We start from the raw sequence: 14,048 nt of genomic DNA on the forward strand, positions 1-14,048 counted from the left end.
CTCTCAGTCTTCGTAGGAGAAAGGAATTATCACGTCCCCTTTCAGTCACAGTCCTGATATTGTAGGAGTTAAACTTCAAAGCAACAAATGAAATCCATGTTTTAGTGGATGGATTTATTACAGTTAAATGGTAACTACTTCTGTCTGAGCTTTGATCAAAATATAGACTTATTCTGGAGACTGAATCTATTGTGTTTAATTAAACAATTGATAAGAGATGGCATAAGAAGCAATCCAGAATAAATCATTTATAACATTTAGGATGGTTTGGGACAGATAAGATGCAGTGATAAACTTTCTACAAGTGGATTACAGTAACAAGTTTGTTAGCAGAGAGATTTGAAATTTTAATTTTGTTTTGCTTTAGTATTATTATTCTTCCTGTTAACTACTTTGTCACTAATATAATATATAGAAGACAGGTCAATAATTTGCAAATAGATTTAGTAGTTTAAAGAGACTCTGTTTCGCAAGGGGTGGGAATTAAAAATGTATTCACCTAGAGAGGATAATACGTGTATACATGGTGGGTTTTTTGATGCACCTTTTTAAATATAACTACAGAAGCATAGAAGAAGAAATAGAAAGAGATTATAAATGGGAAAATGAAAAAGTGAAGAATAACAAGAAGCAAGAAAAAGAAAAACATCTAAAGAAGCAACTTCCTATTTTCTTTGCAGCAGTTACAAAAACATCAATTGCCCTGTCCCCCTCCCATGTTGCATAGCAAAGTTCCCTTCTTCCCACAAACAAACCTTTTTAATTGAAGGATTAAAGGGGGAAAAGATAAAAATCATTTTTAAAGGATTTGCTGTTATTCAACTTGTTATAAAAAGTGCAGTGGTTATTATTTTTTAAAAAACAGGAAAAATAATGCTGATGCTCCATATTATCTAGACCAGGGGTCGCCAACCTTTTGGACCTCAAGAACCACCAAACTCATAATTTTAAATCCCACGGACCAGAGACCTTGGGAAAATCCCCCAAAAAGTCTGCAGGAAAATTCTCCACCCCGTTTTCCTACCGATCAAACATTCTTTATTTGGGATCGCAGGATATCATCTCCAGCTCCGTGGGAGAGAGAGAGAGAGAGACTTTTGACTTCATGCAAGGAAAGCAGCAGAAGCTTTCTTTCTCTGCTCCAAACTCTGCCAGAAATGAGTCTTTGCCAGTGCAACCTGTTGGAGCAAGAGGCCTTGCGAGGTCCCAAAGACCCATTTCTGGTGGAGTTCATTTCTGGTGGAGTTTCTTTCTGGGGGAGAGAAAGAAAGACTTTTGCTGCTTTCCTTGCATGCAGCCAAAAGCAGAAGAAGAAACAAGTGGAAAGAAGCAACCCGGTGGCCAGGCCAGGCATGTGGGCTGAGTGGGGCAAGTTCCCCCCCCCTGCCCTTTCCTCCCTCCCCTCACTACCATGTGTTGTTCGCAATGCAAGCGACGCAAGCCTTGTGTTCTTGCGGGCCATGTGGGTGGTGCAGCCTTGTGTTCCTGCACAGCCTGGATTAATTACTTTGCGGGGTGCTTTGGGAGTGACATTTCTCTGTGGACCACCAAAATTTTCTCGCGGACTACCAGTGGTCCCTGGCCCACTGGTTTGCAACCACTGATTTAGACTACCTCCATCCCCACTTTCCATTGGCTAGAAGAAAACCAGGGTGAAAAGAAGATGATAGAGGTTCTAAGAAATACTGCTGAGTGTATAACAAGTCCAAATGCAAAGACAGACGTGGAGGACTGTAGCACTCCCAATAGATTCTGGAGTATTTTTAGTCTGAGCTGCTCAGTGCATATTGCAGCCACAAGGATGATATCAGCTCGTCTGACTCAGGAATTGACTTGGCAACATGCCTCTTGGAGGGCAAGTCATGTGATTTGAAGGAATAGCTGAGCTGCAACAGCATTGCTGGGTGTGATTGGTTTCTCTTGAGAGAAAGGAAGAAAACAAATATGCACACACAGAAAAAACAGCATTCAAGGGTTGGCAGATAAGTGTGCAACTGTGTTTATTGTCTTTATTAAAAGCACCTGTGATTGCTAACCAATTCCTTGAGTTTCGGGGGGGGGGAAGTACCTGGGTGGGGTAAAAAGGACCAGAAACCACAACGAGGTGATGGTTTTGACTTGAAGTAAGTGTGGGAGGTTATAGCTGAAAACATGCAGTGCAAATAGAGCACAGTAGTGAGATCTAATATTTGCTCATGCACAGAGGCTCTGCCCAGACCTGAAATGGTGACAGATTCGAGGCAGAACAGGAAAAAACTGAGGTCATCAGAAAGAGGCTGCTTCCCGTGTGACCTGACAAGAATTAAAACACAGCCCTGGACAGCCAATAGAAAGTTGAGGGCATGCTAGTTCCCTGACATTTTGGGAACCCATTTTAGATAAAATCCTATGTGTTGCTCAGGTGATTCCAGGCAGAGGGTTCCCAATTTCATCAGGGAAAAGAATTTGGAAAGCTTTTCCTTCCCAATGGACATTTTCTTGATGGCGTTCCCACTGGAAGAAAGCAAAACCTGGATTCCTCATAAGGGAAGATCCTCATATGAGTTCCCTTAGCTTGCACAAATGTAACTGGAGTAGCCGATGTGTGCCGTTTGTGATTTTGGTCTGCTGTGACAAAAGATCACTTTTTCAAAAAAATATAAAATTTGAACAATTTTATTTCTTTGACGATCCCTCAGTTACGAAAGATCCAAATTTAAATGTAAAATCTACGCTAGGCAGAGCTGTATGTTTGCATTTTTCCTTTCGAAGTCAAGCCTGTGTTTTTAACCATGATTAAAAAAAAAAAAGAGGCACAGAGTTGCGAGGACTTCCCACTGAGAAAAAAGACCTACCATCACCACTCTGAGTAATCACTCTTCCTCTTTTAATAAAACAGATAAAACACAGGAACAGGAATGAAAAACACAGTGTTGAAAAATAAACAAAAAACTGAAAACAGGAAAAGAAAAACAAGAAACCCATTTGGAAGCATTTAAAAAAACTTTGAATTGCCATCTTCAATATTTCTATCAAAAATGACATTTGTACGCAAGAAGGGAAATTAAAATAGCCAAGAAATGGTGATTTAATGTGAGAAAATATCTCCTAACTGATGGGACTCTTTAAAAACATTTGCATGCATTTATTTATTTAGGCCAAAGTATGCTGGGCCTATCTTAGATTATCTCAAAAATTTAAAAACAAAATCAAACCAATCCTAAACAGGGCTGGATTTAGTTAGTACTTGAATGAGGATTACTTGAAAATTCCCAGGTTGTAGGGAAGTTGATTTTTTTTTTTAAATGGGCAGGTAATAATGGCAGTCTGTTTCTATACAATTGTCAGATAGATCATGATTTGTCCATATAATCTGTGGGACATCAAGGAAGCTGTGCAAAGTACTGTGTAGTCTGGTAATACAGTATCAAGGCAACTGTATCTGTGGCAGTTGGGGTGGTGGTTTTTGTATTACAGGATGTGGCCAAAGTCAGTGCACTGGAAAGTATCATATTTCATGCTGACTGTGATGCTGAAGGAAAAATGATAATTGCAGCCGAACTCTATCCTTCCATATCATTCACTTGGCTGCAGCATCCCTGTAAGGGGATCACCTTAGAAATGAGCCGGGTTAATTTTCAACCCGGGAATAATATCTGATAAAGCTGTTTTGTGGACTTTATCCTGGTAATATTTGAACAAACAGCTGTAAACATGTCATTTGGTTTTACTGGACAACAGGTTTTTCTCCCCAAAAGTTTTGCTTCCTGAAAAACTTCTGGTGTTTATGGCAGACCTCTTCAAACTGAATACAAATATAATTTCAGAATGACTGTATCACATAGGAATCTTATGAAATATGAAATTAACATTTAATGTTTATAATATGTTTAGTCACATAACATTTCCAACATTCTGTATGAGTTGCTGGTTTCTATTTGCATGGCATTGATGTATTCCAGTTGGCCTGATATTGTTTTTCCATTGTGGCAATATCCTGGTCAAACCATTCACCATGTTTATCACTGACTGCACCTAGATATTGGGGGGTGGGGGGAAGCCAAATGTGAATGCAAAAAATGAATCTTCAGTGACATGTTGCAATTCATGGTGTTGTATGCTGTAAGAAGTTTATCAACCAGGTGTATGTAGTTTGGCGCTCTGTAGTCAACAAGAAAATTCTCAATAACATCCTTGAATGCTTTCCAGGTGATTTTCTCTGGCTCCACTAATGGATCTTTGAACCACTTCTCATTGATGACATACCTGATCTGTGGACAAAAATGCCTTCCTTAATCTTGGCATCAGTTATTCTTGGAAGCATTTCTTTCTAATGATGAAAACTTCACCTTTCTTGTTCATTGCTTTTATAATTTTTTTCATCAGTCCAAGTATTATGTGAAGCGGAGGCAAAAAATATCTTTGTTGCGTGAACTAGTGGTTCATATGCCATATTGTTCTATCCTGGAACCAAATTCTTTCAGAATGGCCATTTCTTTTTAATGTAATGTGACACTCTTGCATGGTCGTACCATTCACATATGAAACAACAGTACTTGGTGTATCTGAGCTATATTCTAATCAGCAGAACCAGTACTTTTAAACCTCCACAGATACTCCTGTTGTATTTCTGTACTTTGTGTACCAGATGTGCTTCAAGAACAGTTTCATGTTTTCGTATGTTTCTTTCATGTGTGCAACACAATCAACAGGTACCAAAAAGTATACATTGCTACTGTGTAACAAGACAGTCTTGAGGCTTAACACTGACAAATCAATAAAGAGATGCCATTCTCATGGATATTAGTAATTAGTGAACTTAAAATGAGTCGGCTTAGACAATTAGTGAAATTATTAGCTTAATTGGTAAACTTAAAATATACTGTATATAAGAAGAAATCGCAAAAAGAGATTTGTGTAAAACGGTATGTGATAGGTCAAATTACAGATTATTTTCGTGATTAACATATCTATAAGATATATCCAAAAGTGTTCAGGAAGCAAAATCTTATCCAGATTATTTAGGGGCCATTGTGTTCCATTTAGGAAGCTGCTATTTCCCCACTGCCATTATGGTGTTTAACCATCCATTCTTGAAATCAGGATAAATATGAAGTGGACTGTCCCCATTGCTTATGACTGTAACAGATTACAGATCATCAGAGTTGGAAGGGACCTTGTAGGTCATCTAGTCCAACCCCCTGCCCAAGCAGGAGACCCTACACCATTTCTGACAGATGGGAGTCAAATCTCTTCCTGAAAGTCTCAAGTGATGGTACTCCCACAACTTCAGAGGGCAAGCTGTTCCATTGGTTGATTATTCTCACTGTCAGAAAGTTTCTCCTTATTTCCAGGTTAAATCTCTCCTTGTTCAGTTTCCATCCATTATTCCTTGTCTGGCCTACAGCTTGACCCCTTCCTCTCTGTGGCAGCCCCTCAAATATTGGAACACTGTTATCATGTCTCCCCTGGTCCTTCTCTTCACTAGACTAGCCATGCCCAATTCCTGTAACCATTCTTCATATGTTTTAGTCTCCAGTCCCCTAATCATCCTAGTTGATCTTCTCTGTACTTTTTCTAGAGTCTCAACATCTTTTTATAGTGTAGTGCTCAAAACTGGATGCAGTAGGTGTGGTCTTACTAAGGCTTTATAGAGTGGTATTAGTACCTCACTTGATCTTGATTGTATCCCTCTGTTAATGCAATTTAGGATTGCATTAGCTTTTTTGGCTGGTGCAGCATGCTTCTGGCTCATATATAGCTGGTCGTCCACTAAGACTACTATCTTGTTCTGTTGCCTCTCTTTCCACTCAGGGTGATCCCCTGACTTCCCTTCAAGGTTAAGATGACAAGACCCAAGTGTTTTTGTACACCCCATGGCTTCTCCTATGCAGTTTTAGAGTAAAGGAGAAAATACTGTTTAATACTAGTACAGCTTACAAAGAGTTAAAATCATTTCCTTCATGGCTGGCCCTGAGAGAGAGGATCAACAAAGAAAATAAAAATTGCAAAGATTATTGCGCTGCTCCCTGGAATCTTAGAGGGATTCTTAAATAGGAAAACAATGAATATTATATGGTTGTACCTTGATACTCAACTGCTTTGAAACTCATCAAATTTGGTACTCAATGCATTTTGATGTGAAAAGTTTGTCCCAGTACTCATCATTTGTTTGCTACTCAACATACAAGCTAGAACTTGTTAGTGTGAGCTGCCTTGTGACTCATTACATTATTTCTTATGGGAAATTTTTGTTCGGTACTCATAATTTTTTGGCACTCATCATGCCTCCTAGAGCCAAGTAACAATGAGTGCTGAGGTACCACTGTAAATAAAATTAAATTCTACCAAGGAAGCAAATCCCAAAAGGTGATGCCAGAAATGAATTATTATTTCTTCCCAAAGACTTTGAGGAAGGATCCCACTGAGTGTCTTCAGCACCAATTATTCACATTAAAAGGAGGTACAAATATTTAATCTCTGGCCATTCAGAGATGGCTCTGCCTTCTTTGGGAGCTGCAAATAAGGTGTTGGAAGGCAGAAGGCTTTAAATTGCCTATCCCAATTCTGAGCAATCTTCAAGAAATTGGACAACAGAGGTCCTTTGAAAGCACACAGAGCACATGATTTCTCTGTAAAGAGAAATAGTCTGCCTTGTTTGTCAATTATAAGTATACTGTTTGAAAAAATGTTGAATGTAGAGGTTTTTGTTATCTGTCTGTCTTGTGGATTGGGTTTGGGGTTTTGCTTTCTTTTGGGGTTTTTTCCCCCTTGGCTTTCAAATCTCAAATTGCAACCAACTCAAAGCCAGAAGCATGAAGATAGGGCAAATGCAGATAACAGAATGATAGAAGATGAAGCATAAAGACACAGGGCCTCATTGAAAGAGAAGAGCAAGGGCAGAGGCTTCAAATCGAGTCAAAGCATTTATTATACCCACAAGGAAAAATAGCATGGATGAAACCTACAAAGTGAATGTGTGTGTTTGTGTATGCCTGTCTGTCCTTCCGTCAGTCCATCCATCTTTCTTCCATTCAATCATATCTGATGCATGGAGAGTGGGTTGACAAGTCCCTGCAGTTTTCTTGGCAAGATTTTTCAGAAGAGAGGGACAGAGATAGAGATCGAGACAGAGACAGACAGACAGACAGACAGAAGATGGATAGATAGATAGACACAGAAAGACAGAAAAACAAAGACATGTATAAACACAATAAATCAATATGATAAATAGTAGAACAATGGTAGAGTAGGATAACATGAGTAAAACAGAGAACATGCCTTCTATTTGCTGTTTCTCCTGTTTGGTAAGAACTCAGTTACTTCCTCCCAGGCTATTCTTCCATTTGTTCTAGTGTCTTACCTGGAGCTAACAGTTTAGGCTTTTATCTATTTACTAATATTGTATGTTACTCTGCTTTACCATTATTCTACTCTTTAGCTTGCATTTTTATATTTTAATTCTTTATTACATATCTTATATTTATGTATGTGGAGAGAGAGAGAGGCAGGCAGGGAGGGAGGGAGGGAGAGGGAGAGAGAAAGAGAGAGAGAGATTGTCTAGTGGTTTAAGGTGCCAAGGCTAGCGTCCTGCGAGTTCTAGTCCTGCCTTAGGCATGAAAGTCTGTTGGATGATTTGGGCCAGTTACTCTCTCTCAGTTCAGCTAACCTCACCTCACAAGGCTATTGTGTGGAAAACAGGAGGAGAAAAGAATATTAGGAAAAGTTGCCTTCTTGAATTATTTATTAAAAGAAATAATAAAGGAGGGATTTTAACAAATATAATACATAAATAAAAAATAATGAAACACACACATATACATGTATATAACATACAAAGTGTGTGTACACAGGTGGGCATACACAGATACATACACCTACACATACATAGTATCTCTATCGGAATCTCCACATTATAGGTTTTACCTTGCTGTCCGGGCATTATGGATACAATGCATGATTTGATATTTGATTTGATTTAATTTGATTGAAGATTAAAAACAAAGTACAGAGAAAAGCTCATCTTAGTAATCAGTATTACCTGGCAAAAGAAAAATACTGAAATGTTTGTTGAAATAACTTTTCATTGAATGCATTAGTTCTAATGTTGTTTTTATACAAATCAAACAAATTAGGTAACATGTTAAAGAAAATGTGGCACCATTAAAAGGTTATAATTAAAGAAAGTGGAAAGGGAATTACTATCTGCAAAGAAGGTGGGGAGGGAATTGTATGTTTTTTATTATTCAGTCAATTGGTCTTGAAATCACTGGATAACTTCCTGTGTACATTCAATTTGCAAGCACATCTCACATTGCAAAGTAGCATTTTTAGGCTTGAGACCTTAAATCACTAACTGGCATTCAGGTTCTGTTCTCCTATAACTTAGAAACCCAACTACCTTTATTTCCATACCAGTTCACTTATAAACTGCAGGAAGGAAACTTGTGAAAATCCAAACTGATTGTGCCTTTGTACTCAGATAAGAAGGATGAATTCCATTTGCGAAGAAGAAGAAGAAGAAGAAGAAGAAGAAGAAGAAGAAGAAGAAGAAGAGAAGAGGAAGAGGAGGAGGAGGAAGGAGGAGGAGGAGGAGGAGGAGGAGGAGGAGGAGGGAGGAGGAGGAGGAGGAGGAGGAGGAGGAGGAGGAGGAGGAGGGAGGAGGAGGAAGAGGAGAAGGAGAGGAAGAGGGAAGAGGAAATATGCTCTCCACATTGTTATCTGGCAAAGATGAAAGAATGCTCCCAAACTGATATGGATTGACTGAGTTTTACATTTCTTGAGAAAGGTTGGCCTTGAAGAAAATCTAAGCTCTCAAATTTTCATGCTGCACATGTGGCCTGGATGTCAGATGGCATCTTTTCTATTCAACATCTGTGGTTTTTTGTTTTTTTTTTGTCAAGTCAGTATCTGAAAGAGTTTCAGATGATAGCCGTCTGGCAAAGTAGCTCCTAATATTCTGCTGAAGAACCTAGTCCCTAGTTTGGTTCCCACGCTTTGGAGACATGCATCAGAATTTAGTAACCTGCTAATCGATGCTCAATTATCTCCTGGGTAGTTATGTGGCTTTCTGTGCAAAGATTAAGCATTTATTTTACAAGGTGATAGAACCTAATGCATGTAAGTACTATAACCACTTTCTATAGAGCAGGGGTCCCCAAACTTGGCCACTTTTAAGACTTGTGGACTTCAAGTCCCAGAATTCTCCAGCCAGCATTCTGGGAGTTGAAGTCCACAAGTCTTTAAATGGCCAAGTTTGGAGAGCTCTGCTATACAAGGACAATCGAGAGCATCCTGTCATGTTGCGTTACTGTCCGGTTTGGAAGCATTACTGCTTCAGACAGAAAAGATTATTGGTAGTTCACTTCCTTCTATCCAGGACATAGCACATATGCGATGCTTGAGCAGGGTCCTCAGGATTGTCTGGGACGCTACACATCCTCTTCATGACCTGTTTTCTTTGTTACCTTTGGCATTGAAGCATGATTAGGTTGTATTTCAAGGAAACTGAAGTCAACTGTGGAGGTTAGAAATTAAACCATACACTATTTGAGGCAGCAGGCATTGGGACAGTGAAGTTGGATTCTGAGGATGATGATAAATGGGCATAGTGATGGATTGAACATCTGGTTTCTCCTGATTTTTTTTCTTTTTTGTAGTGTTGTTATTGCTTGTGTTTTTATTGTTCTTAGTTGCCTAGCATTGTAAGCCACAAGATGGGCAACTATATACCATGACTGAATGAATGACTGAATGATTGGTTGAATGAATGAATGAATGAATATAGATTATGTACAGTGTAACAGTAAGGAGTCAGAACTCTCTTCAAACTAGCATTTCAACATCGGGCAACACATCATGGATATTAGGGATCAAAGTCCATGTGGCAATGTCATCCAAGTGGCGTTGGCCTAATTTCTATCTGATTTTGGCAGATTTTGACAAAGCATATCAGGATTGGGCCTGGTTAGTATTTGGATGGAAGAAATGACAAAATCCCAGGGCTGTACACTAAACTGGGGGACTGGGGAAAAAAACCCATCCTGGAAGAATATAATGGCAAACTATTTCCGTTTTGTTGCCAGGAAAACTACAAATATGTGTTGATGAAGTCTGAGGAAGACATTACTTGTTACAAGAGACTAAAGAAACTTATGACTTTGCGGGACGTAATGTCTAACTCGTTGACAGTATTGAACTGGAAGAAGTTCCCATTGGAGCCAGCAATCAAACCTTCTGTGCTTTCAAATTCCTCTAGATCTTTACAACATCTTGGGGACAGAAGCTTGGTGAGAGGATCATCAAGTTATTGGGGAACAAACTACTTCTTGATGGCAGACACTATATTGTACTGGAATTTGAAATGGAAGGCACCAAGTGGAGGCAAAACCACTCTGTCTGCTCAAAAAGAGGACCCTTAGCCTACATACACTTTGCTCTGGATTCATCGAATACAGGAGGTCCCTACTGATTTAAAAACCATGAAATTCTTGTTGGATTGTCAGGATTCCAAATTTTGTTTTGATTGCTGCCCAAGATTATAGAAGATGTTTGGCCTCTTGGGGAAGGCATGACGCAATTCGACATTTGCTTGCCTGTCATTGCAGAAATGATTGCAATGACTGCAGACACTGTAGAATTAAACAGGAAATAAAAAAAGAAGCCCACATTTCTCACGAATTATTTATCCGGACAACCTATTTGAAAAATCTTTCCTCATTGCTAACATAGCCAACAGTGTTTCAGTCTTCTGCCCTTGTGTTATCGTTTTGGTATTTCCTTCTGCTCAGTTCTCACAGATACACAACTCCACCCAAGGAAGAAAACAAGGTTGGAACTTGTTGGGCTTGGTGCATGCTGAACGTTTCCCCCCCCCCCCCAAATCATAAAAATGGTAGGATGTCTTTTGCCACAATATCCACTTTAGCCTGTGGATTTAATAAATAGGTTATTAAACATATCAAACAACAAACATATATTGTTAAATAGATTAATAAACCTCCATGAAATATAAATATAGTTGCCTAGAAGTAACTCTATTTGATTTTAATAGAAGATTCCCAGTAGAAAATTTATATTAAGATTTTTTTTTTTTTTTTTTTAAAAAGCCAAATTACTATACTTTTATTCATCTCAATACTGTAGTACTTTGTGTTGGTTGGTTGATTGATTATGTGCAAACAACTCGGTGTCAATTCCTGGAGATAGATTTTCTTCAGAACAATTTGTTCCCAGACCTCAAGTAATGTCTACCTTACACTGATGGCCATTGTAACTGAAACCATCCTTCTTGTTGTTGGTTATCCTTTTCTCCAGTTTCTTCAACTTTCCCCAGATTTTTGGGAGAGCTGGGTAATTTATAGTAAAAGTTACACTCAGAGAACAGGGAGGAAAAGACATTAAAATAAACAAAGCCATCCAATAAAAACATCACACCCAGATCAAAAGTAATGCCAAAGCATTTCTAAAATGCAATTAGATGAAAAGGACTACTATTGGGCATTATATAGACCAGGCATGTTCAATACATGGTGGATAGTGAGTAATGCAGCTCCATCATCATAAACTTTTAACATTATTTATACATATATAAAATTAAGGATATTAGATAGTTTATATATGACCCAAGACAATTTCTCTTCATTCAGGGCAACCCAGGTAAGCCAAAGTATTGGACATGCCTGATATAGATCTCACTCGAAAAGCTTTACAATAACTTGAGTAACACAATAACTTGAGTAAATCTTTACCAAAGATTTTCTTGAAGTTACAATCCCTGATTCACTGGGCAAGATTGAAATAGTTTATTTATTTTATTTTATTTATTTGATTTGTCAATCGCTTACAAGATAACAGGTATAAGTATAAACATAGTTATGAATACATGAGATGGATACCAGAGGTGCTATTCGACCGGTTCACACCTATTTGGGCGAACCGGTAGCTGTTATTTGGCATGGGTCGCCGAACTGGTGGCAATCCCTGGCTGGCCACGCTCCCAACCCGGTCGCCCGGTCACTCACTTGCGATCGCTCTCCTAGCTTTCTGTTCCCCACATCCTCTTCCTCCCCGGGGAAAAGGAAGAAAGGCATGGACGCTGCAAGTATCACTTTCCCCGTGTGAGTTAAAGTGTCGGGAGTGAGAAAGAGTGTGGTCTGACAGAGGGGGTGGGGGTGAAGCCTTGGAGCACTTTTGCAACGTAAAAGAAATGCATTTTGGAAGCAGGTCTTTTAAAAACTTCTCCAAGGATTCCCCATGGATGCTGCAAGTGTCGCTTTCCCTTTGTGAGTTAAAGTGCTGGAGTGAGAAGGAGTGCGGTCTGACAGAGGGGGTGGGGGAATCCACTCAAGCCTTGGAGAAATTTAAAGGAGCTGCTTTCAAAATGCTTGTCTGTTAAGTCCTCTGTGTGTGTGTTTGTGTGTATTTGTGTGTGTGTGTGTGTGAGAGAGAGAGAGAGAGAGAGAGAGAAAGAAAGAAAGAAAGAAAGAAAGAAAGAAAGAAAGAAAGAAAGAAAGAAAGAAAGAAAGAAAGAAAGAAAGAAAGAAAGAAAGAAAGAAAGAAAGAGGAAGGTAGAGAAAGAAAGAAAAAAAATAGGAAGAGAGAGAGAAAACTCTGTGCTATTATTTTTAATTGTTCCATTATTTATTATGTGTTAATATTTTACACTGTCCCTACACCTAGAGTGATTTTTTCTGCCTTTCTTTTGCCCAGGGCTACCACATAATTTTCAGGGTTTACATGCAATCAGTGTCAATAGTCCAGAGCATAAAATACACATGTGTTTAACAAGAGTTGAAAGGGACCTTGGAGGTCTTCTAGTCCAACCCCCAGCTCAGTCAAGAAAACTGAGGATGCCAAACTCTGAGTAGAAATCCTGGGAAAGGTGTCAGAATAATACTTAGAAGGGACCTTGGGGTGAACCCTGTACCATTTCAGAGGAATGGCTGTCCAGTCTTTTCTTAAAAACTTCCAGTGATTGAGCACCCAGAACTTCTGGAGACAGGCAGTTCCACTGGTTATTGTTCTCACGGTCAGGAAATTTCTCCTTAGTTTTAGGTTGCTTGTTCAGTTTCCATCCATTGCTTCTTCTTTGCATTCTGCTTCTTTGGAAAATACATTGTCCTCCTTTCTTTGTGGCAGCCCCTTAAAAGCCTGTTGCCTATCACACTCTTGGTCAAAGCATATGAGCCATTTCCTCCTTTCAGTGGTCCATGAAAGTACATCTATAGTATGCAGATAATAAAATCAAAAAAGGTGAACAACATTTTTACAGAACTATAGATAAGTTGAGGCTGGGTGACGAGGAATGGCTGGGAGGGGAGGGGCCAGGTGAGGCACCCCTTGATGTGAGTGACATTGAGTTGGCCATGCCCACCCAGTCACATGACCACCAAGCACGCCCACCCAGTCACACAACCATTAAGCCACACCCACCCAGTCACATGACCACAAGCCACACCCACCAAATAAACCACGACCATTTTGAATTCCACCACTGATGGATACGTATAAGAAAAATAAAAAGAAACAATAGGACAGGGATGGTAGGCATGTTGGTGTGCTTATGCACGTCCCCTACAGGCCTTGTAGGAAAGGGGTGAGGTCAATAGTGGACAGTCTATGGTTAAAGTTTTTGGGGTTTGGGGAAGAAACCACAGAGACAGGTAGAGTATTCCAGACATTGACCACTCTGTTGCTAAAGTCGTATTTCCTGCAATCAAGTTTGGTACAGTTTACCTTGAATTTGTTTCTATTGTGTGCTCTTGTATTGTTATGGTTGAAGCTGAAATATTCATTTACAGATAGGACATTGCAATGTATGATTTTATATACTATATTTAGATCAGACCGAAGGCAGCGTAGTTCTAGGTTGTCTAGGTCTAGAGTTTCAAGTCTGGTGGCATAAGGTATCCTGAAATGAGTAGAGGAGTGGAGAACTCTTCTTGTGAAATATTTCTGGACTTTCTCAACTATGTTAATATCAGATACATGATATGGGTTCCAGACTGATGAGCTCTATTCAAGTATAGGTCTAGCAAATGTTTTGTATGCTCTAGTTAGTAGTGCGA

General features: G+C 39.2%; 1 long non-coding RNA gene across 3 annotated transcripts in view; it reads left to right on the forward strand.

Annotated features, from left to right (window-relative positions):
• The window catches only part of LOC148132109 (uncharacterized), a 59,356-nt gene that overhangs the window by 21,567 nt on the left and 23,741 nt on the right, over positions 1-14,048 (forward strand). Inside the window, exon 4 of one of the 3 annotated variants that reach the window (XR_015747595.1) lies at positions 10,065-10,708. The exons of 1 other annotated variant lie outside the window; for it this stretch is intronic. This is a non-coding gene — a long non-coding RNA (uncharacterized LOC148132109). Of the gene's footprint in view, positions 1-8,397; positions 8,562-10,064; positions 10,709-14,048 lie in introns of those variants that run through there. One more of the 3 variants, XR_015747596.1, reaches the window with a different exon arrangement.

Source organism: Notechis scutatus, chromosome 2, assembly GCF_049901735.1.
Source record: "Notechis scutatus isolate UNSWTSFEM ecotype Mainland chromosome 2, rNotScu1.2, whole genome shotgun sequence".
Taxonomy (NCBI): domain Eukaryota; kingdom Metazoa; phylum Chordata; class Lepidosauria; order Squamata; family Elapidae; genus Notechis; species Notechis scutatus.